Below are 24,637 nucleotides of genomic sequence, written 5' to 3' on the forward strand. Positions count from 1 at the left end.
GCGGCCGCTGGAAGGACTTGAGGGACTCGAAGGCCTTCGCCAGCTTTTCCAGGGTCGCCATGGCGGCCTCCCGCCCCGAGGGGACAGCCCACGGAATCGCCAGGACGACTGGCGGCTCCGGTCAACAGCGGTGGCAGTTAACGGGGCTCGGGGCCGCCAGCAGGAGCGGACCCCAAGCGCGCGGCCATCTTGGAGCCGTCGCAACAGCCCCCGCGGCCCTGCGTCCTGCCACGCTCCGCCGGTGGGGCGGGGCCGGGCCTCGGGATTGACAGCCGGAGGCAGATGCCTCCGCCAATGGCTGCCGCGCCCGCCCCTTGGGCCCAAAGAGCCGCCACGGCTGCTGCAGTCACTTCTTCCCGGCGAGGGGCGAGGGGTACTGCAGGGAGATCGGGAGGGCGGTTCGGGGGCGGGGTTGCGTGGCACTGCGAGGACGGTGGGGAGGGCGGGGTGACTTGTGATTGAGGGTCTCTCTCGGCGAGGGGCGTCCCCGGACGACGCCTAGCGGGTGGCGGGGAGGCGGGGCAGTGCGCTGGGAGCCCGAGACCCTCGCGGGGCGCTTGCCCACCCCGCGGCGCGGGCGGAGGGCCGGCTCGCCGGACAGCCTGCTGTAATATGCTGACTGTTATATATTTGGCCTTACCCTTCTTAGTTGCCTCAAATCACTCCTTGTTCAACTTCATGATCATTACCATAGATATACGTCTTAGAATCCTCGTACTTATTATGTTCACTCATGCTACAGGGCCATACACATGCTATTCTCACTCTCAGAAATAATCTTTTACACATCAATGCCCTACTCCCCTCAAGAGATTTGCCTATCTAATTCCAATCACTCTCAGTGCTCAGCTAATTTGTGAATTCATAAAGCCCATTACATTAACATAATTTCTTAACACCATGTCATTCTCCTTTATCACATTATTAAAGTATACGTTATAATAACATAAAAACTCTTCCATGCATGAAGGTAGATATTAAACAATTAAGTTCACAGTATAAAGTTGTAAGTACATATACTCTATATTATGAAAAATGTTAAGGAATAACATACTATAGTTAAATGCATTCATAATTTTTCATAGAAATATGGGAATATTTATTCCAAGTTGGATCATCACTATATGTGTGTGTGTATATATGTATATATCTCTCATCCTTCATTCACATTAAAAGTTCTCATAAAATATTGCCAACAATTAACTTTTATACCCCAAATTACCAATAAAGGAATAGGAAAGAAGGGAGAAAAGAAGAAAGGAAAGAAGGAAAGAGGAAGGAAGGAAAGAAGGAAATTGAGGGGTTTTAGAACTCTTGAGTTTGAGACATATTAGATACAGACTCAGATGTGTACATTTATATATGATAATTATTTTCCTGAAATTATATAAAAACACATAAAGAAAACTGAAAGCTAAATATAAAATTATTTACAACCCAAATTTGAGGTTAATTTATATCTTCAATTGATATGCATTTTTTTAAATTTAATATTACACTGTTCCATTGCTATAATATAATCAAATTCATAAACAGAAAACTATATATGATATATACATCCTCTCACCATTTATAACATCTCTGAAAGCATTTTTGAAGTAAAATATTTTATGTTTAAAGTTTTTATCATTAGAAAGGCTTAGAATGTTTTCACACTACTAGATTTAATTTACTTCATCGTATAATTTTTTTCCAATACATGAGAAATAATATCTTATATGGTTTTGATTCATTCTTTAAGCAGTTTGTTAATATTGTGTAATAAGTGAATTCATGGAATATTGTTATAGAGTTAGACATTTTTTGTTTGAAGATGTCATCTTTTGTAGTATAATAATAAGTCCATTATTGTAGGAATGTGAAGGAGTCAGACATTGCTTTTAGTAAAAACATCACTCTAAAGGGCATATTGGCAATAGCAGCATGTGGTTAAGATCATGTCAATTTTTTGTAAATCTTTAACAAATTCTGAAATCACTCTGGTTGCTTTCAAATTTATAAAACACAATTACTTACAGGAAGAACAAGGCTATAGTCACTGCATGACAAAGGAATGCTGCTTAATAAATAAGTGAGGAGAAGAATTAAGTTTAATTCAAGGAAAGCAGCATTCTTAAAATATTTTGAATTGATTTGAGAAACAGGGATTTTATGATTATTTATTTAGTAGAGTTTATATAGACATTTATGTGTGTGTGTGTATCCTTCATCTCTGTATCAATTCAAATAAGATTTTGCCAAAAAAATAAACTTTAGAGCAAAAAATACCAATCAAAAAGAAAGAAAATAAGAGGGAAGGAAAGCAGGAAGGCAACTTAACATCAAAAAATTTCATCATTATTTAGAGTAAAGATCTATATCAACTAAACATGTGTATTGTGACCTCCACATTCCACTAAAACTTATGCCATTTACCTATAAATATAAGCTTTTATTTGCTTCTACAATAAATAATACATAAATTTAATGAAACTGCAGCTCAAAAGAAGGAAATAACATTAGAAATTCAGTCATCCAGTGCAGTTGCTAAAGTATGGGTATGACCTGACTCTTAGCAATCAGAGAACAACCAAGAAAATGTGCCAAACTGTTGGATACCCAGATCTGTTCCCAGGGCAGGGAAATAGGCATATCAACATAAGTAAAAGAATATACCATGTTTAAAGCTTAATTATAATGCAAAATAGATATTTATCTATATCTATTTCAAAATGTTAAATTTAAAAGTGGACCAGAAAAAAATATAAACAAAATTACTTCTCTAGAGAAAACAAAGAATAGCCTTGTCTTCTTCTATTAAAGACTGACTAGCCACAATATGTTATGGAAATAGCTATAAAGCTTTGAGGAAAATATTATAATACTATAATTGTGTTACCACTAAGGTTGTTATGTTTGTAGTTAAGCCAAAGTAATACTAAGATATTCAAAGAATCAGAAGGAATGGTAACTATATATTTATCCTAAAAAAATAATAGTAAGTACTAAGAAAAGGATACATTTTTTAAAATGTAAGAAGTAAGACAAGATTATATAAATGCTGTGTTAAAGGGTATTGAATCTACAGGTAGACAAAGTGAGGATCACGTCTATTTTGAAAATATTTCAAAATAAATGCCAATAAATAAAAATAATTCTTAAAATGATATTTCAGTCTAACTTGTTTGATTTTGTAAATGCATGTTACTTTATATCAATTTTCATTATTGATTATTATATGGTTAATAACACAGATACAATTAAAAGAAAATGTATAAAAAAGTTGAGATAGCAAAAATAACTTTCTTTTCTAATATTTACAAATAAAAGATTTAACAGTGAATTTTTATCAATCATAAGTCTTTATATTTTCAAGTAAAATATAAAATTATAATGGAGAAAAAAGTAATCAAAAATAATTCAAATAAAAATGTTAAGGAGAATAATCATTTATACCATTTGCCATCTACCTCTGCTTGGTACTGTAACCAATCACGAGCCACTGTAGCCGCTGACCTCCAACACTCCCTGAAAGTTCACGGTGGAGATTAGGAATGGGGCACTTTGTGCTGTGGGAAAACTGACAAAATAGAGATTCAGATAGATGTTTTCAGGAGAAAATTTTATGAGCCCCAATTCTTGCATCTCCTTATATCTAGAAGACCACCAAATTCATTAACAGTGATGTCTGCTCTTCATAACTGGCAAAATAACTCAATGTGTGTTTGACTGCACATACTCCCCTTCACTAAAATTACATATATAATACTGAGTTTCCCCCTGCCTCTTCAGAAAAGTTCCTCAGAGCCACCTGAGGTGCTGTCTCCTAGATTATAGTCCTCATTTAGCCCCAAATAAAACTTAACCCACAACTCTTACGTTATACAATTTTATTTTAGTAAACAGCATGTATATTAAAATTGTTCAAAACATTGATGTCACAATTGATGAAAAGATAGCTCTGCCTATATAATTTCGAATTGAAATAAAAAAAAAAAACTGGGCCACCGTGATAATGAATCTGTGTAAGGAGAGACATTTTCATCATGATGAATGGAAGATAAATCACTCTAAGCTTAAAACTATGCATCTGGACAAATTAGCAGTTGTGAGAGTGATAACCAAATATACTTCTAGAAATAAAAAGGATGCCAAAAAATTTACACCCAGACATCTTCACAGAGAGAATTGCTGGAGGATGTACTTCAGCCCAGTCTGCTTGATGATCCACGAACTGGTCCAACACAGAGGGGAAGGAGAGACCATAGGAAGAAGCAGAGCACTGCAGTTTATTGGGTGGCAGGTCTTATCAGCAAGATAACTTACTTATGAGACTTGTCTTGAGCAGCCACAAGAGTCTCCTCGCAACCCCACCAGAATCTTAAAAGTTTATATAGAAGCCTTAAAATACTGTCCGGATAGTCTTGGCAACAAGCACATTAATGTCACAATGCTGAGTACTTGGTGGGGCTTCTTCAGAGAAGGGAAGTGAAACACATTCCAGCAGTCATGTCCTCTTGATGATCCCTTCAAGACTGATCCATATCAGGTATAAGTAGTGGGGAAAAAGAAGAAAAGGAAAACAGAGTTAATGACTTCTTGGATATGTAAAACATTTTAAAATTTCTGTGCAAAATTTATGATTACAATATTGAGTATATTTTTAATGATTCCGTTCTGGAAGTCTCTATATCAAAGATTAAATTTAGTTAATTATGGGCTTGTGAGTAATAATTTTTCTGTCTCTAAATTTCATAACCTATATTATTCACTAAAGATTTTTGAGAATTTAATTACAAAGTTAAAGTCGTTTCAAATGCATAAATAAAGAGATATTAGAATGGTTATTTTAATAGAAAAATGCCAGTGTGAAGCATTAAAAACAATGTAACAGCATCAGTAAAGCTGAGTAATTATATTTCTTATGGTTTTCACAAATAAAAATTTACTTTGTTATTAATTATATTTAAAGTCTTTTAAAACCATAAGGGATTCTCAATATAGAATGTCTAATGTTCATAGAGCAAAATTGTGTGCATAATTTGATTCTAGGACAAAAGCATTCATATATATAACATACACACACATAACTAATACCCAGGAAATACATGCAAAAAAATGTTTAATTATTTGTTACATTACAGTAAGATTTGATTATATTTTTTTATTTGCATTTCTAAATTATGAAACATTTGATACATACAGGTTATGATTATAAAATATATATCCATTACTCTACCACCCAAACTGAGAAATAAAACATGACATTTCCAATATATTTACCCTTGCTCTTTTATGTTGCTTAAATCTAAAACTGATATAACTACTTTTTATAGTAATAGGTATTTCTTTCTGGTGTTTCTTTTTCCATATTTTATTTTCAATAATTTTTGTAGCATGTTTAAGTGTTCCTCTTGCAAATATCATAGAGATTCCCCCCAAATATCTGAGAATCTATGCATTTTAATGTCTTTTAATAGGAAAATTGACTCAATTTAGGCTTATCCATATGTATTATTGACTAATTTATTTATGACTGTCTATTTTGTTTTCCACATAAAACTTTGTTCATTTATTCTCATTTTTTGTGTGACTTTCTTTTGTTTTTCCTTCAGATGTGTTTTTCAGGCATTAAACCCCTCATTCTTTATATCACTGAAGATAACTTCATTTATTTCATACTTGTATAATATTTTGGCTATTTCTAGTATATAAAATTCAGGACGACTTTTCTACAAAACATAAATTTCAAGAAGCTGTCTTCTTTAATCCAGTTTTGCCAATATTATATAAAAAACAACCTGTTGTTTTTTCCTGATAGTTATTATTCTGTAGTTAAATTTTTTCTAATTATATATTTTTATGTATTTTCTACTTTATATCAAGAAACTAGTCATTTTAACTGGTTTTTATATTATAGGTACATTATGGTATTTTGCTCCATCTTTGGAAATTTGGTTCTGTTATTTAAAGGATTATCTAGTCCATATTTTGACTTTGTTCACTTTTCTTTTTGATAAAGCACCAAAGGCATGATCAACGAAAGGAATAATTTCAAAGCTGAACTTTTAAAAAAATTACAATTTGTTTTCTTTGCAAAAGACATTGTCAAAAGGATGATAAGACATGCCACAGATTGGGAGGATGTATTTGCAAAAAATATATCTGATAAAAGACTATTAGCCAAAATATACAAAGAATTCTAAAAAGCTCAACAATAGAACATTAAACAACCTGATTTAAAAAATGAGCAATTTACCTGAGCAGACACCTCACCAAAGAAGATAACAGATAGCAAGCAAACATATGAAGATATGTTCAGCATTATATGTCATTAGGAAACTACAAATTAAAACAAGAAGTTACTACTACATACCTATTAGACTAACCAAATCTAGAACACTGACAACACCAAACATCCTGCCAAGATGTAGAGCAACAGGAACTCTTATTTATTGCTGATGGAAATACAAAATGATTAAAACAGTTTGGAAGATAGTTTGGCAGTTTCTTACAAAACTAAATGTGCTCTTACCATAAAATCCTTCAAGTCAACTCTTCCCAGTTTACATAAAGGAGCTGAAAACTAGGTCCACATGAAAACCTACACAAGGATATTTACATCAGGTTTGTTTGTAATTATCAAAACATGGAAGCAACAAAAATATCCTTCAGTAGGAGAATGGATAAACCATAGTAAAATCAGACAATGGATTATTATTCAGTGCTGAAAAGAAATGAGCTATTAAGCCATAGAAAGATAATATAGATCCTTAAATGTATAATGATAAGTGAAAGAAGCCAATCTACAAAGGCTATGTATTATATGGTTCCAACCTCATGATATTCTGGAAAAAACAATACTATGGAGATAATAAAAAGATGAAAAATTGCTAAGTGTTATGAGAAAGGGAAGATTGATTAGGTAAAGCACAGGGGATTTTTAGGGCAACGAAACAATTGTGTGTGGTACTGTAATAGTGGATAAATACCATTGTACACTTGTCCAGACATATAGAGTATTCAACACCAAAAGTGAGTCCAAAGGTAATTATGAGTGATTATATTGTGCCAGTGTAGATAAATATATATTTATATATGCTGCTGGGTCCTATAGATCCCAGGACATGGGCTTCCTCTGGGAAGAATGATTGTGGCATCAGGGTCTTGGTCCTCTCATATATGTAGATATAGGGTAGATTGATAAAAAAGAATGTCGGGATATTGAGAAACTCAAAATTAATGTGAGAGGATTTACAGTAATAAAAACAAACAAATCCTTTGAAACTTTCTAGATTAATTAGACAAAAAAAGTATAGAGAGGATTTTCTTATAGGGTTTCCAACTTTTGTCTCACAATTTGTACACCTCACAGAATATATATTTTTAAAGGTACATATAAAAATGACAAAAAGTAACTATGTAGTAAGTCAGAAAGGAAGTGTCCACAAATTTCATAAGGCTAAAGTTGTACTATTTTCACAAAAATAAGTAAGATAAAATTTAAACAACAAAAGTGGATAATTGTCTGGCTAACTGAAATTTATGAACCTTCTTTTTGAAATTAACTAAAGCATGTACTTTATTATTAAAGCCCCTAATGTGCTTTTATTTTTATCCTATTTACCTCTCTTTCTTCACTATGGAGGTATCCTGAGATTTTAAAATGCATTCTCCTGCTTTTCTTTATAATTTATTGAACACACATATATATCAATAAAATGATATCATTTAGTTTGTTGCCATTTATATTTATTAAATGTTATATTTTTGTTCAATTTCCCCTGAAACATTCACTTTACTACAATTTTTATATTTAGAATTATTAGTTTTTATAAAACTGAAATTTTTAGAATGCAACTTAGAAATTACTCCATTAATCCATTTTCCAAAAAATGGATATTTGAGTTATTTACAATGTTTGATTACTATAAGCAATGATGTTATGAACATACTTGTATATTTATCTTGATGAACACAGAACACATGCAGAAGGTTGAAGGTATCTTAGGAAAAAAATTGCTGGAGTTCGTGTGTGTACACCTTTAATTTATAAGGATATTATAATTTTCTGAAGTTAATGTAATAGAGGAGAATAAATCTGACTCTATTATAGATAGAGTCAGATTTATTAGAGGAGAACAAATCTAAAGATCTGTTCCTTTAGTTTTGGCCACTGTGCCCGGTTTCCTAGGCTTAGTCTTGCTAGCTCTGCACTCACATAAAGATAAGAAGCTGCAGAATAGAGAATAACACTTGTTTGTTGGAGGTTTACAGGGACACCATGAACTGACCCACATGGACAGCTGCAAGAACAAAGAATTTCTACAGCAAGAAGTTTGCAACAACCAACCATACACCCTCCCTTGTTTTTGTTGTTTGTTTTTTGTTTTTTGTTTTTGTTTTTGTTTTGTATAAAAGAAGCCTGTATTGTGACTGGATCTGGATGGTTCTCCAAGACATTAGTCAGCCATCCTCTCGGTCTGCCAGCTTTCCAAATAAAGTCGCTATTCCTTGCCCCAACACCACATCTCTTGTACTTTAAAGTTTAAACTTAAAGTTTCACATTTGTGTGTTTTTCTATCTTTTCTGCTAAGTGTTACTGGCTAACATTTATGGCTGGAATTTACACTCACCTAATTTTCTTCAAGAATAACTTGACTAGTATTGGCTGTGTCTTTTTCCATATAAATTTTAGAGTAAGTTTGTTGAGTACCATTCAAACCTCTGCCAGAATTTAATCATAGAGATGAAATCTGAATCACTTTGGTAAGATTTTATATGGTTAAGATATTGGCTTTCCATATTCATGAAGAAGCTATATTTATCCAGTTACTTTTGTATCTTTAATGCATTTCCACACAGTCATATTTTTTTTTTTCGGATGGCATGCAAGACTTTTATTTGGTGAATTTCTTTTCTTCATATTTTTCTGTGGTTAAAATTGTATCTGTTTATTGCATTTCTAACATTTTGTTTCTAGGCATAGAAATACACCTGATACTTAGTCTCTGAAAACTACTCTTTTTATACCTATCTTTTTGGTTTTTTTAACATAAACAGTTTAGATTATTTCATTCAGATTCTAGTAAATAATACACTTGATTCTGTTTCTTACTAAGGTCTTAAGTACCTCCCTTACAATGATGAATGGAAGAGGTCATAGAGGTTATTGTTAACTTGTTTCTAATTTTGAAGTTAATGTTTTTACCTTTTTTGTATTCATCACAATAGTTTACTTTGTTGTTTTTTTTCTTTCAGGTATTCTTTGTCAGAATAAAGAAGTTCTTTCACTTCTTGTTTTCTAAGAGCTTTTTATTAGGACCAGTATTGGACTTTAATCACGTATTTTCTCTGCATCTTCTGAAATGATCAATTGCTTTTCCCCTTGTAGTTTTGTAATCTATTAATGTGCCATACTACATTAATTTATTGTATACAGGCAAACTAATTTGCACTGTTGGAATAATCCCATTTATTTTTACAGGTCAATTTTGCCTACAGATTTATATTTTTCTACTGTATTTACCTATTTTTGTTCTGTTATTTTGTGTGATAGTAAATATGAGACAGTTTACACTTTAAGAGTTAAATATGCAATGTTGAATCTCACTTTTTTCATAAGGCGTACATGAGCTCAAACTATTTAAATTTTGAGTTGTGAACAAGTCACATTTAGTCAACCTGAGGTGAAAGAGTCAGGGTGAAAAAACGCCCACTATAAAAGTATGTAGAGTGAACGCTAGGGCCTTGCTTCACCTAATCCACACAACTGGATATTTACATTTGCTTTTCTCACAGGAGGGTACGTCCTTCTTTCAATTTTATATTTATATATAACGTCCTGAAAGAAGCATTTTCTTTCAGAGATTTTACAGTTACTAATAATTTAATCTAGTTTTTAAAAGGTCCATGTCAAAGTGTACCAAATAACTGCTTCCAGAGATTTGAGGTGTGACTATAATCACTGAAAATACAGTTAATTTATGCCAGATGACTTTCTATTATTAATGTACATATGTACATGAAAAGGTTGTTTTAGTAAATTTAGTAACTTATACAAGGACTAACAATACAAAGGTCCCTAAACATTTAACTTTTCATTAGTAATATATTTATGTGTGATCATTGTTTGAGTCACATAATACTATTTATTGCTCATACATGATATACCAACATCATGAAAGACATAGCTCTAAGGACTAGAGGTGTATAATATAAAATAAGAGTGTGCTTTATTTTAAGGAGTTAACAATTGCATATTAATGGCTTTAAGTCTAGCACATATTTCTTTCTCTTAGTGGCCTTGAATTTTTATATTTATGTTGCCTATTTGTCATTTTTTGAGCCAACTCAGATGAAACACAAACACAACTCTAAAAAATTACCTAAACACGCTGACACAACTTTTTTTTTAAATCAAGAAGCAACTCCATCACTGTCTTCCATGTTTATGTAAACTGGTTAACTACACAGGGAGCTTACAGGGCCTTCCGAGGAGAATAATTTGCCTATACTTTGATGATCACTTAAGAAATTGTCATGGATACATTTGGCAGAATAGAATCATTCATATTATTACATTTACACCATTGATGTTTTCACTGTTTCTGCCTTTGTTGCTTGGTTCTTAAATTATAGTTAAATAATGATGAAGCCTCTGTTTCCTTAAAACAGAGAACACATATTTATACTCTTGTAAATATTTTTAAATACAAGATCTAAAAAGAAAAACAGATCTGTTATTGCAATCACTATAAACCACAGATTCATTTGTGTCTGTCAGCTATGGGTCTGCAACAAAACATCCCAAAGCTTAGAGGCTTATAAAGCTAAGTATTCTTATGCACTGACTAATTGTTCATCTGGGGTTCTACCTCAAACTGCTGACCCACTGGGCCAGCTCTGCTGAGAACTCTGATGCCCTCACTTAGGTTTATTTCCAGGACATGGGTTCAGTTCAGGTCTAATCTTAAGTGCCTTTGAATTGTTTGAGGCCAATCAGTCTACTCAGCATGTCCTCATGGTAGAGGTAGAGTACAAGACAGAAAGCCCAGTGCATTAGCACATTTCAAGCCTTGGCTTGCATCACATCATATCTGCTGATAGCCTACGGGCCAAAGCAAGTTACAAGTTCAAGCCCAAAAGTAGGAGAAGATAAATACTCCTCATGTGGAAATAGAATGCCAAAGGATATTCTAATACACACCATAACCTTCTCTGAATTCCACTCAAAAGTTCCCCACTGAAAATTAGAAGCTTAAGTTAATTATAATGGTTAGTAATTTAAGAAAAGATCCTTTTGAGAAAAAGGTCTCTATATTAACACTTTCTATATCACTAACATTTAACACAGTGCTGGTCACGTATTAGGCACTCTCTAAATGTTTACTGGCTAGCTGACTGGGTGACCTGGTGTAAGACATCAATATAATAATGTCCAACTAAAAGAAAGTTACATTACTGTACCAAGAACTGGATGGTCTTGCCCACACAGTTTTTAAAAAATATGCATATAAAATATAATATACACTATAATTCACTCAATTCACAATATGAAACACAACAATGAAGGTAATATTCCCACTGGATATTCCCCATTGACATTCTCTAATGTATTAACTCTCCTGGAAGGAGTTGCATTAATTATTAGATATTTAATTAGATTTTCACTAATGGTGTAAACACAATATGAAAATTCACTTTGATTTGCATTGTCATTTAGAATTACTAATCAACTGAGAGGTATGAACAATCATGGCAGGAGACTGAAACTTCAGCATTGAGGGGTTTTTAAAATATGTTTGGCATCATTAGATGAACATATAGTCTCAATTACAGAATGTGAAATTCCATTAAATTATCCCATATGAGCCAATGCCCAGAGGACCATTTCTGATCAGGGTAGAATAACTCATTTTTGAGGACCTTAGGATGGAAAATTTCATATTTTACTGAAAAGTCACATCATGAATACTCTTTATTCCTTCACTGTAAAAGGCAGGAACTGTTATTCCCCTTCGCTAAGAATAACAGTAGCTTGAAAAAATAAACAGATTTTGGATTTAAAAACTAGAAAAACTCTGTAATTTTTACTTATTTTGCCAGTGTTTTTCTTTAGAATTATTAATAGTAAAAATCACAAAGTCACTTGGGATCTATGTCCCACCCCTTGTTTTTAGTATTGGCTAAACGAGCTAACCCTGCCAATAACACATACCTTTGCCCACAACAGGCATGTGTGTGTGTGCCCCCACATGCACAACACAATGTATCCACACGTCCTCCTTACTACTATTTATTGTAGTATAAAATCTCCTAAGTTTAGGACCAAAGTCATTGTTTTGAACTCTATGTCTCTGATGAAAACACAGAAATGAATTCTTCACTGCCTCTCCTATGAAACAGTCATTGTCAAATACTTGCACTGCTCTGTAACTACTGACTACATGTCTTTCACTATCGTAATAAGACCACATACTCCCAACATCAGGCACTGTGGTTTGAACCTCAGTCTATATACCATGTACATAACAAGGCCTAGCCCAGATTTGTTAAAATCTGTTTTCTGCAATAGGGCCATAGGTTTGATTGGGATAGTATCTTGCAAGGTCTCCTTTGATTTTTGTTTAAAATGAGTTTCTAATTCCTCAGTTGTTTTAGTTATGATTAGGTTTGCAAATCCAAATGAATTTGGAACAAACCATAATCAACATTTGTATGACTGAATCATAGAAATATGTGCACAATTGGTAAAATATATACCAATTGGTGGTTGGTGTAAGTAGTCAGTTGTATTACAAAAAGCAATAATAAAATAAAGCAGGCACATGAAAATTTCAGTAACTTATACAAAAAGTTTATTTATGATCTATATAATTTTTCTTACTTTATCTGGGTAATTTTCTTTTTTTATCTATCAAATGATAGGATTAAGAAAGATAATTTTGAAAGTTCTCTTCATTTCCAAGAAAAATATAGTAGAACTTCAAAAATCTATACATTAATGGCATTTGCATTTATTTATACACAGTTCCTATGTGTTTCTGGCCAGAAGTAGAAATTACCAGCTTAAATGTGTGTTGGTCTCCACTGTTCATTAGCTAAAATTGAAGTAAATAAGTATTAAATATCATAACTATTAAAAACTCAAAGCACTGAATTTCCTTCCAACTAATTTTATCAGAGCAGCAGTTACATAAAATTCAAATCTATATTTATAATTTTCTTGGTAGTACAAGAACTTCAGAATTCCATGTAATAGAATTTGTAAGCTATCCACCTCTTTGTCTGTATGTGTCATGAACATTAAATTATTAATGTATTATAAGTCACAAGTAAGGATTTAGTTAACAGATGATTATTGAAGTTTTTATGTAAATTGTGCATACTGCACTGTAAAAATTTGAAATCTACAATCATAGACTATAGAACAAGCAGATATACACAAGACAAGTTAAGCCCACACTGTTTCAAGAGGCTTCTATTTTTAAAATGTATTAAATATTTATTTTCACAGATTGATGTGTTTAGGCAAATCATTTTAAAATATGTTGTCACAATTACTTTGAAACAACAATAATTTTTATCATTATTGTAATTTTCAGTGTATATTCACATGTGATTCCAACAACTATGACACTGAGTTGCTGAAGCAAAATCAAACATTTTAGAAATAAAGAAATTAAAGGACAGGAAAATTAATTGACTTGCAGCAATTTTTTTATACTGTCATCTTGGCTAAGCTAGAATACTTTACAAGAATCCCCTATCCTGTATGATAGTTTGTTAACTGGCCCAAATAAGAAATTCTTTTTACAAATTTTGGAAGGGGAAAATAAAGCAGCTCATCTGAAATCTGTTAATTTAGAGGTACGAGTAACAAAGAGATACTTGTGGATTCTAGCTAGTTCTTGCTGTCTTTGGCTCCACACCCACATCATCTTCCCAAATGAAAATCTTGCTGACCAAGAGCCACTGAGACCCAACAGATATGTGGAGACAGCAGCTTTCCATAATCTTTTGCACCAGGTCTCCTTTGCAGACCCACTTGGGCAGCCCAAACTGCTTTACTTCAAAGGGTTGGTTATTGTCTTTTCCATGAGCCTCCAATTCTCCCTTTTAGAAATTTATGACCCCAGCAATACACACAATTTGGGGAAGTGCTATCACATATCTAACCCCTTTTCACATAATACTCATATTTGTTTTCATTTTCAGATTGAATCTGACTGAGACATAACTTCGATGAGATCACACTGCTATTAAACGTCAGTATTGAAAATCAAATATTTCATACTATTTCTCAACCTTGAAAGAAAGAGTATTTCCAGAAAAAAAAAAGAGGAGTTGTTAAGGTATGTATTTACTAAAAAAAGAAGTTGGGAGCAAGGAATAAGGGGTTTCAAGAGAGATAGAAGTGAGAAAAAAGGAGATAATCTAGCAGGAGAGAATGATTCATGCTTAAGAATGTTTTCATGGTAGCCAATGCTAACTACCAGGTGGCTGATTATATCAGAAAATACTGGTATAATTGATAACATGGAAAACTTTCAAAGCTTCATGCCCTTAACTTTCATTGAAGATGAAAATGTCCTGATTTTGTATATAGGCTAAATGTCTTCATATATGTGTGTGTGTGGATTTAATCCAAATTTCAGTGGATTAAACAACAAAGATTTAGAATTTACTCTAGCAAAGTCTGTATCCAGATAAGAAGCAAGATGAACTGTCCCACAACCAGCAACTCAGTGATTCAGAATACAAGGAAAGTACCACCATCTTGAAGCAACATCATATGGAGCTTACTGCCTCCTGATGGGCATCTCAGAAAAAGAGGCACCTGCAGAGCCATTGCTGGTTTTTCCATGCTTTGTGCCAAAACTTATACATGTAAATTTGACTCATGGCCATTGGACAAAGCTAATCACATGACCTTAATGATCTTCAAGTGGATAAATAATGTAGTCTTGCTGGTGCACAGAAAGGATACTGATGAACACTGAAAATATTCTTTCCATAAAGCTTAATATTTGAAATAATTGACTTTGGCATAGGGCTTTATGATATTGGTCATATTAGTTAAATTATCTTTTCCTCAATTTTCTCATTAATAAAATGGAAGGCAGTAATATTCCCCTATTAGAACAATTAGGGAATCAAATGCAGGCATATAACACTCAATAATATTAGACATTATCAAAATCATCATTATCATCATCATCATTCTCTATATCTCTAGTCTTTGACAACATGTATCACTGAGGCTGATAGATTTTGACAAAAAAAATAAAATATTAGAGCTGGGAAGAATTTTAGAAATTACCTACTCTGATCCTGTCCTTTCATTTATGAGAAAAGAGATGTCCATCAGTTAAGTGACCTACCTGGGCCCAAATCTCCTTAACAGCAAAATTGGAAACAGATGTCTAAGTCCAGTGTCTTTGTTCTCAAGATAGGGAAATTAGAACTTTCTATCAAGCATAGACTGAAGATATCCAACTCTTTCGTATACTGCTAAATCTGTTCCATGTTACCTTTGTTCATTTTACTCCATCAATTAATTGACATTTTGTAATTAATTAAAATCTTCCCAAAGGTGTCAGCTTAATGATTTTATAAGCATGGCAGAAATATGTTGATATAGTAAAGGCCTTATTGCCTGAGCAAATGCATTTTCCAATTTCTAAGATCTAGTCACCCAAGGAAATTTTGCTTACTGTGTTAAAAATTAGGGATTTTCATGGCGGGAAATGAACAAGAAAAAATTAAAAAGTTAAACTGTTAATAGGTCAGTTTACTTAAAATATTTAATTATTGAAAGAAAGTAGTATTTGACTTATAATGATACAAATGATTTTTTATTCTCCCATTTCCACCAAAAAAGAAAAAAGATGCTATTAGAATTGTATGGTTCAATAAAACCTTACAGAACACAAAATCAAGAATATAACTAAGATTCTTGCCATTATGAACTTTTTTTGGGGAAGAAATTTGTACCATCTGGAAATATATGAATAAGACAGAAAAGGCCAGGTGACAAAAACACATTAAATTGCTTAATAAATGGATAAAACTTAAAATGTTAAATGCCAAAATGTCAAAATTCCACTTCAAGTTTAGAAATGCTATTTTGAAAGACTTTCCAAAGCATTTGACCACTTTTTCTATGAAATCAAAAATTTCTTTTTAATCAATCACTTACAGATGCATAAGAACCTCATTCAGACTCACAAAAAGACCAACCAAGAAATATGTTTGCTATATCCATGGCATGCTGCAGACACAATTGAGAAAAAAAGAGAGAGTGATGACTTTGTGTGTGTGTGTGTGTGTGTGTGTGTGTGTGTGTGTGTGTACGCATGTTTTGGGGGAGGGGCAGGAGGTTTGAAGGTGAAGTAGACAGGGAAAAAGAGGCTTTGTTTATGGTGTTTTAAACTTAACAGATAATAAAAACACTGATGTAAATTTATTTAAATCTGCAATGTTTCATCATTACAAAGAATGGAAATCAAAATGCATTAAGGTTAAAGAAACCTAGATGCTAAAAATAGAAAGATGTGTTGCATAAATGAACTGCATGTAAAAACTGTTATTCTCATTAATGTGTATTAAGAATCACAATTTCTGAATGACGGCCATTCTGACTGGTGTGAGGTGATACCTCATTGTAGTTTTGATTTGCATTTCTCTGATAATTAGTGATATTGAGCATTTTTTCATGTGCATATTGATCATTTGTATGTCTTCCTTCGAGAATTGCTTGTCTAGGTATTCTGCCCATTTTTGGATTGGGTTGCTTATTTTTTTCTTATTGAGTCATATGAGCTGCTTATATATCCTGGAGATCAAGCCTTTGTCGGTTTCACTTGCAAAAATTTTCTCCCACTCCATAGGTTTTCTTCTTGTTTTATTTTTGGTTTCCTTTGCTGTGCAGAAGCTTGTAAGTTTCATTAGGTCCCATTTGTTTATTCTTGCTTTTATTTCTTCTAGAAGAAAATTTTTTAAATGTATGTCAGATAATGTTTTGCCTATGTTTTCCTCTAGGAGGTTTATTGTATCTTGTCTTATGTTTAAGTCTTTAATCCATTTTGAGTTGATTTTTGTATATGGTGTAAGGGAGTGTTCTAGCTTCATTGTTTTACATGCTGCTGTCCAGTTTTCCCAACACCATTTGCTGAAGAGACTGTCTTTATTCCAATGTATATTCTTGCCTCCTTTGTCAAAGATGAGTTGACCAAAAGTTTGTGGGTTCATTTCTGGGCTCTCTATTGTGTTCCATTGGTCTATATGTCTGTTTTGTTACCAATACCATGCTGTCTTGATGACTGTAGCTCTATAGTATTGTCTGAAGTCTGGGAGAGTTATTCCTCCAGCCTCTTTCTTTCTCTTCAGTAATGCTTTAAACAAAAACAAACAAACAAACAAAAACAAAGCATAAGTAAAGGACAGAAATAGACTTACAGACAGAGAATACAGACTTGTGGTTACCAGGGGGGTAGAGGGTGGGAAGGGATAGACTGGGATTTCAAAATTGTAGAACAGACAAAACTGTATAGCACAGAGAAATATACACAAAATGTTATGATAACTCACAGAGAAAAAAATGTGACAATGAGTGTGTATATGTCCATGAATAACTGAAAAATTGTGCTGAACACTGGTAAAAATAAAAAATAAATAAATAAAAAAAAGAATCACAATTTCAATTTATTTGTCAATTATTCCTGAGTTAAATGAAAAATAAAATTAAAAAGTCACAATACACTGTATTGTATCTTACAGAACAGAATGGGTCTTTAAACAGAACAGCAATGATTTGGGGGAAGTACACAAGGCAGAAGTCAGAAAGGCTAGTTAGGAAAGTACTGAAGTTGACCAGGAGAGAATGTAAAGGGTTATAAAAAGGTGGATTTATTCAAGAATTATTAAGGAGATAGAATTGATGGGCTTATGTACTATTTAAAAGTAGGACATGAAGTTGGCAAATATAGATTGACCTTCATTCAAGATTCTTGCTGGAGTAACTGAGTCAAAGGAGTGACTTACAGCAATAGAGAGTGGGGAAGAGATAAGAAGATAGGGAAATGCTCCAAGTGTACTGAATTCAGTTTTAGATATGTTGGGTAGTCTGTGCCTGATTTTAGAAGACATATGCAATTTTGGTATATAAATGAGTACTAGTTTAAACCACAGCTTTTGATATTATTCCAAAACTGTATATAAAGGACGATCCTTAAGAAGACCAGCATTTTAGGCATTATAGGGGATGGTAAATCCAAATTTTTTAGAGACATAATAAAGATGAAAGAGCCTGACAAGAATACTGGATTTGATAAAGAAAAGAAAAGGCTATGTATTAAACGATGAGGCCTGTATAATACCACAAACTAGATGGCTTAAGCAGCGATTTATTGATTAGGATGCTAAAAGTCTGAGATCTAGGTGTTAGTGGGGCTGATTCCTTCTAGGGTTTCTCCCCTAGTTTCTGGTGCTTTTCTGGCAGTCCTTAGCGTTCCTTGGTGTGAAGAAGCATTGCCCTGATCTCTACCTTCATTTCCACGTGGCATTCTCCCTGTGTCCATGTGTATCCATGCTCTAATATTCCCTTTTCACAGGGACTCCGTTCGTATTAGGTTACAGACCCACACTAGCCCACCATGATTTCATCTTCACTAATCACACCTTCAACAGCTCTATTCCATATAAGGTCACATTCTGAGGCAGCCAAGTTTTAGACTTCAGCATACAAATTATACAGGGACACAGTTCATTCTATAACAAAATTCTAGCTCAGTGGTAGAGTGCATGCTTAGTATACACAGGATCCTGGGTTCAATCCCCAATATCTTCATTTAAATAAACAAACAAACAAATAATAAATAGATAGATAGATAGATAGATAGATAGATAGATAGATAGATACCTCCCCATCAAAACAAAATTTAAAAAATATGACCACAAGGAAAGTCATTTTTACTAACCAGTTTCAATTGGTAGTAGAGGCTGATGTTGAAAATTATTTACTTAGTTTAAAAGATAAACTAGAGACAATAAATTTAAACTCATTTAAAAAGGCACTTGGATTTGAAGTGAAGGTCAAATATAAAGACACATTTAGAAGAGGGAGTTTGATCTTGAATTAAATATGAGAAAAAAATAGATGTTCAATTTTTTATTTAATTTGGCCTACCTGAAATTTCTTTTGAGAAAGTAAACTGTGGAGATAGATCTGGGCTGCCTGGATCTATTTCTGGAAGTAACATGGTCTAGCAGAACGAGTAAGAGATTTGGAGTCACAAGATTCACTGTGTGGTTCTGAATCTGAAATCTAAAATGTGCAACTTTGAACATGTTTACTGACCTCTCGGACTCACTTCTCTTCAATTGTAGATAATAGCATTCCTGCACCAGAATGTTATGAAAATTAAATATTATTATGTTGTCTAAATGCACTTTTTATCAAAATATTATATGTGTATATTATTTTTTATATTGTCAGCATCATTTTATTCTGTCTTATGTTCTGTCATATTAAAATTATTTGTGGTAGCTATAAAGCTTTTATAAACACTTAGAAAATGCAGAATTTGACTTCCTCTGATTGCCAGAGCATAGGAAGGATTGTTAGGAATATAACCATATTTCCAAAATACTACATCTTTTTGTCTTAAAATACGAAAGGAATGTATTACTATAAAAATGTGTTGTATTGTGGCAATGGCAGAAACAAATCTTAAGAAAACTTTATGAACATCACTCAAGACACAGAATGTGCAAACCAAATGGCAGCAAAAACAGAAACATTTTTGAATTTAATAAAATAGTACAATTGCATTCTGGTGCATGGACATCAATCCACAGGAAATATTAATAGCTATTTTACTCACACTTATAATTCAATAAAATGTAATTTTATATACTTTTTAATATCAGAAAACACTAATAAGATGGATTGATTAAATCAGATTTGAGTAATGACAATATGTCATAGAGAAAATGGGAAACCACGTTGTTTCAATCACAAAAGCCCTCATTGTTTGCTTCCCCAAGCTAAAAGCAGATAGTGGCCTTTAAAGATTGATATGAAAATTTTGAAATTGTGAATTTTTTCATGTTAAAGTGTTCTATTTTTTCTACACAGGGAATTAAAATGTGTTAAATTTGTATTCTATTTACCTGTAACATCAGGATTTCTGACAGACTATAACACTGCATAATTTGTCCAAAAGTTTAATTGAATTAAACTAAATATCTAAGGAGATATATTATATATATCTATAATACTATTATATATATAATACTAAAAAGTAGCTTATTTTCGGGGGAGTACACATTGTAAGAGGAGTAGTAATCTATCGTGTCATATTCCAGAGCATTCTGTGCCCACAATCCCCTCCATCCATTCACAGGTAGTGTGATTGCCCTGATCACCTACTCCAATTACCCCGCAAGCATGCTGCATGTAAGAAGCATGACCTCAGTGTTTCACATACAAAAGGGAAACTTAAATCGTCTTAGTGCTGTGCTTAGACATTTACACTGAATCTGTCATTCTAGCCAGTGGCAGAATTCTCCAGTTGAGTATGCTACCGAGTTTCCTATTGAAACACTTATCTTCACCCAGCATCTTCATGATATGTATATGTTAGTGATCAAAATGCTCAAGTACACTTCTGCAAGAAAGTACATGTAATGAGGAACACATAAAAAAAGGAAGTACCCTCAAATAATTTGTCCTATTGATTGAGTATATTTACACCTTGTCTCTTTCCCAAAACAAGTGGAAACATTTCTTCTTCTACTTTCCCTTTGAATGCAAATTACTAAGGATTTATCTCCTGGAAAATGGGAAGAATGTATTACTCACCTCTACAGTAAAGTGTATATTATAATACACTATAGTATAATATAATATGTAGCATATATGTTGTAGCATGTATAACATAACATATTCTATATGTGGCATGTGTATGTGTGGTAAAGTTGTTCATGCTGGTTGTTGAAATACTTGTCATCTTCTCATTGTACTATGAGTGTCTGGGGGTCTGTAACACATCACAATTTTATCTATATTTTGTTCTCTTCTAAAGGAATTATCAGGACTAACACAGATCTTGATATGCATTAAGTCCGACCAAAATTTACTCAATGAATAGCATCATCCAAATATATTTAAAATGAAATACAGCTACCTGTCCGATGCTCTAGCACAAACTTAAAGGAACCAAAAATAATTATAACAATCACATAACATCCTGAAGGCCTTCAGTGTCGAGGACTGAGCAGTGTCTTAAGTTTCTTTAGAACACACTTCAACTCTTTCACAATAGATCAATTTTGCTTTTGGCATCTGAGAAATATTTTCTCCTCTGAATGAGCAGCTGACTTACTGAGAGCAAGTGACATTAGAGCAGAGGAAGGCAGGACACAAATGCCTACTCTTGATTCTGAAACTCACTTTCCTTTTCTGTGAGACAAGGGTTGAGATTCATAAAACTACAGGTTTATAAGAGGATTTACACTGATCCTTTATTAAAGGAGATGTGGGCCAGACTGCCAGTTATCTATCATTCAATGTCCACTGCTCCTTTCCTGGGTAGAAATGATACTTGTACTTATCTGGGAACATTTCCCAGCATGACTTGTAGCTAGATTTAGTGACTAAATTGTAGTAAGTCACATATAAAAGTAAGTGTCACTTGTTCTTTGAGTACAATTTTAAAGGGTTTCAATGCCCTTCTTCATCCTTCTTCTTTTCAGCTGCCCCAGATACATATGCACTGGCTTGAGGACCAGCATATTAAAGGAACTTGAAAATGGAAGACCACCTCCACCCTACTGCCCTCTTCAACAGAAAAGCAACGGGACTGGTTCCTGACATTGTGCCCTGTGGAGCTGTCATTACAGCTTAATCACTCCACTCACCAGAGAACTCGACATATCACATCACACGTCTTAAGACTATTTAGGATGATGGCACACATTCCAAGCCAACTTTATGATTTCCTTTTTGGTGATCTCCTCCTGTTGAAAAGTAAAATGTCCTCCCAAAAGTTGTTTTCTGACGTTGGTTATTTTAAGTGTCCCCTATCAGATTGCCATTCTCCCCTCTCTTTTCTCATGTTCTCCTCTGAATGGATATCCATCCCTTTGTCATCATTTTGTCTAGTTTTCTGATATCCTAACCATTCTCTTAATTTCCAGTTCCACCTCCTGTATACAAGGAACATTATTCTGGAAGACACTTCCCTGAAACCTGAGTTTCAACAGAAACTTGGGGGCAAGGGTTCTGCCCATACAGTGAGAACAAGCAATTATAACCTTAAGAGAGTATGGGAATTCTGATGTCACTACTCCGTGATTCTTTATTTTCAGTCAATAAATAACATGTACCTCTGATGATGGCTGTATGGTCAGGCAACTCAAGATGGCTTCTCTCTATACATCTCCTGCTTGACTGGTGCCTGCTTCACCTACACACAACTCATAAGACTGATCTTCCTTCATATTCACCCCAGGCCCCAGCTAATGACTGTTCTAGATTTAGATCAGAACTCACCACTATGCTTATCCAAGGGGTGGTGAGAGGCATGACCCTGTGCTGATTACCCACATAACCAATGAGCCAACCTGACATCAACTCCCCTATGACTGGTAACCTCTTCTTCCCCACCAGGAGCAAAGACTGCCATCATGTCCTGCCCTCCAGCTCCCACACATGGCAGGATGTTGCTCCAGGACTTTGCTTCAGATGTGTAAGATCACCCTAATCATTAAACTATTGATTATCTCTGTTGCTGACTCTGGGATCTTTCTCAGGTCTTGAAGCTGGGCAAGTACAGGGCTTGTAGACCTGCAGGGTGCAGTCCAGTGCTGACATAGCTAATTAATACCCTCACATAAAACACTTCATTTATATAAACATAATGTAACTAGTAGCCAAATTGGGTTCAAAAGAATGGAAATACATGGAGATCAGAAGCAACCTTAGCTCTAGGGTCCTCAGAAAGCCCAGATTCAGTGGGATATCATGGTACAGCACAAGGCTTGTGGGGAAAAATGAATAGCAGGCACAGCTTTGCCCATCTCTTATCTAATTCTCAATAGTTCCTTCTGCTATTGGACCAACCTGGGATGTGTCTATGTCCATTCAAATACTATCCCTTTCTGAAACTCTTATGAAAATTTCAGTGCACATCATGTTAATTATGATGTTTCACTCATGATGCCACTTAAACTTATCATCATCTTGCATTGTTTCAAAATATTGAATGTATGTAATTACTCTAATTATTTATGTTGCCTTATTTTAGTTGTGATGGTTATATATTTTTCCAGGTTTATTTTCTTCTCTTGTAAAACTGTCTGCTCAAGCAAAGTAGATCTACCCAATGTTTCACAATGATACCCTGTACATTTTGCCTTCCCAAAATGTTACTTTAAATATTCTATTTGAAGAGTTTTCTCTCTCTTCTCACTCTGTGTGAATAGTGTTCATCCTTCAAAAACCAGTCAATGCCAGTGACTTCAAAAGGGTCATTCCTCTCACAAAAGTGTATCTGACCTTGTGAGTATGCTTTTTCTCAGAAAAAAAAATCATGAATTTGCATAATTTGTTTGGCAGTTTCTATATGCAGTTATATCTTATTTTATTGTGCTTCACTTAACTGTACTTTGCAGATACTGAGTTTTTTCTTTACAAATTGAAAGTTTGTGGCAACCTGGTCTCTGGCAAGTCTATCACTGCCATTTTTCCACATTGTATCTCTCTGTCACACTTTGGTAATTTTCCCAGTATTTCAAACTTTTTCATTATTATTATATTTGTTATGGTGACCTGTGATCTTTGATGTTACTATTGTAATTGTTTCAGAGTGCCATGAACCCCACTCACAAGAGATGAAAACCAGATTCACAGATGCTGTGTGTGTTCTGACTGCTCCATTGACTTGACTGTTCCCCCATCTCTCTTTCTTTCCTTGGGCCTCACTATTCCCTGAGACACAATAATATTTAAATTAGATGAGTTGATAACCCTACAATGGCCTCTAAGTGTTCAAGTGAAAGAGGAATCAATCAATATTTTGCTATCAATTATTATTTATTGTTATTTTAAGAAATTGCCAGACATCTCAAATTTCAGCAACTGCTAGCCTGATCTGTCAGCATCGAGGCAAGACCCTTCACAAGTAAAAAATTTATGACTCACTGAAGGCTCAGATGATGGCTAACAGTTTTTAAAGTATTTTTAATTGAGGTATGTGTATTGCTTTTTTAGATATAATAGTATTGCAAGCTAAATAGACTACAATGTAGTATAACATAAATTTTATATGCACTTGGAAACCAAAAACATTATGTGGCTCATTTTACTGTGATATGTGCTTTATTGTAGTTGTCTGGAATTTAACATGCAATATCTTTGAGATATGCCTGTATACCTCATTCTATCATGTATCTAATTATGTCCCTATGAATCTACTTTCATATCTACACATATATCACTTAGTTTGTAAATTCTAAGAAATTTAATACAATTTGAGTTACCACTTCACACCTACCAGGATGGCTATCATTAAAAAAAAAAAAGACAGGCAATAACAGAAAAGAATGTGAAGAAATTGGAAAATTCATACATTGCTTGGAGTCGGGGGAG

General features: G+C 33.8%; 1 long non-coding RNA gene across 2 annotated transcripts in view; it reads left to right on the top strand.

Annotated features, from left to right (window-relative positions):
* Nucleotides 1–24,637, top strand: part of LOC135320630 (uncharacterized) — a 57,003-nt gene that overhangs the window by 22,489 nt on the left and 9,877 nt on the right. The window contains exon 2 of one of the 2 annotated variants that reach the window (XR_010379875.1): nt 14,200–14,336. This is a non-coding gene — a long non-coding RNA (uncharacterized LOC135320630). Of the gene's footprint in view, nt 1–13,314; nt 14,337–24,637 lie in introns of those variants that run through there. The other variant, XR_010379874.1, reaches the window with a different exon arrangement.

This window comes from Camelus dromedarius, unplaced genomic scaffold (genome assembly GCF_036321535.1).
Source record: "Camelus dromedarius isolate mCamDro1 unplaced genomic scaffold, mCamDro1.pat HAP1_SCAFFOLD_28, whole genome shotgun sequence".
Taxonomy (NCBI): domain Eukaryota; kingdom Metazoa; phylum Chordata; class Mammalia; order Artiodactyla; family Camelidae; genus Camelus; species Camelus dromedarius.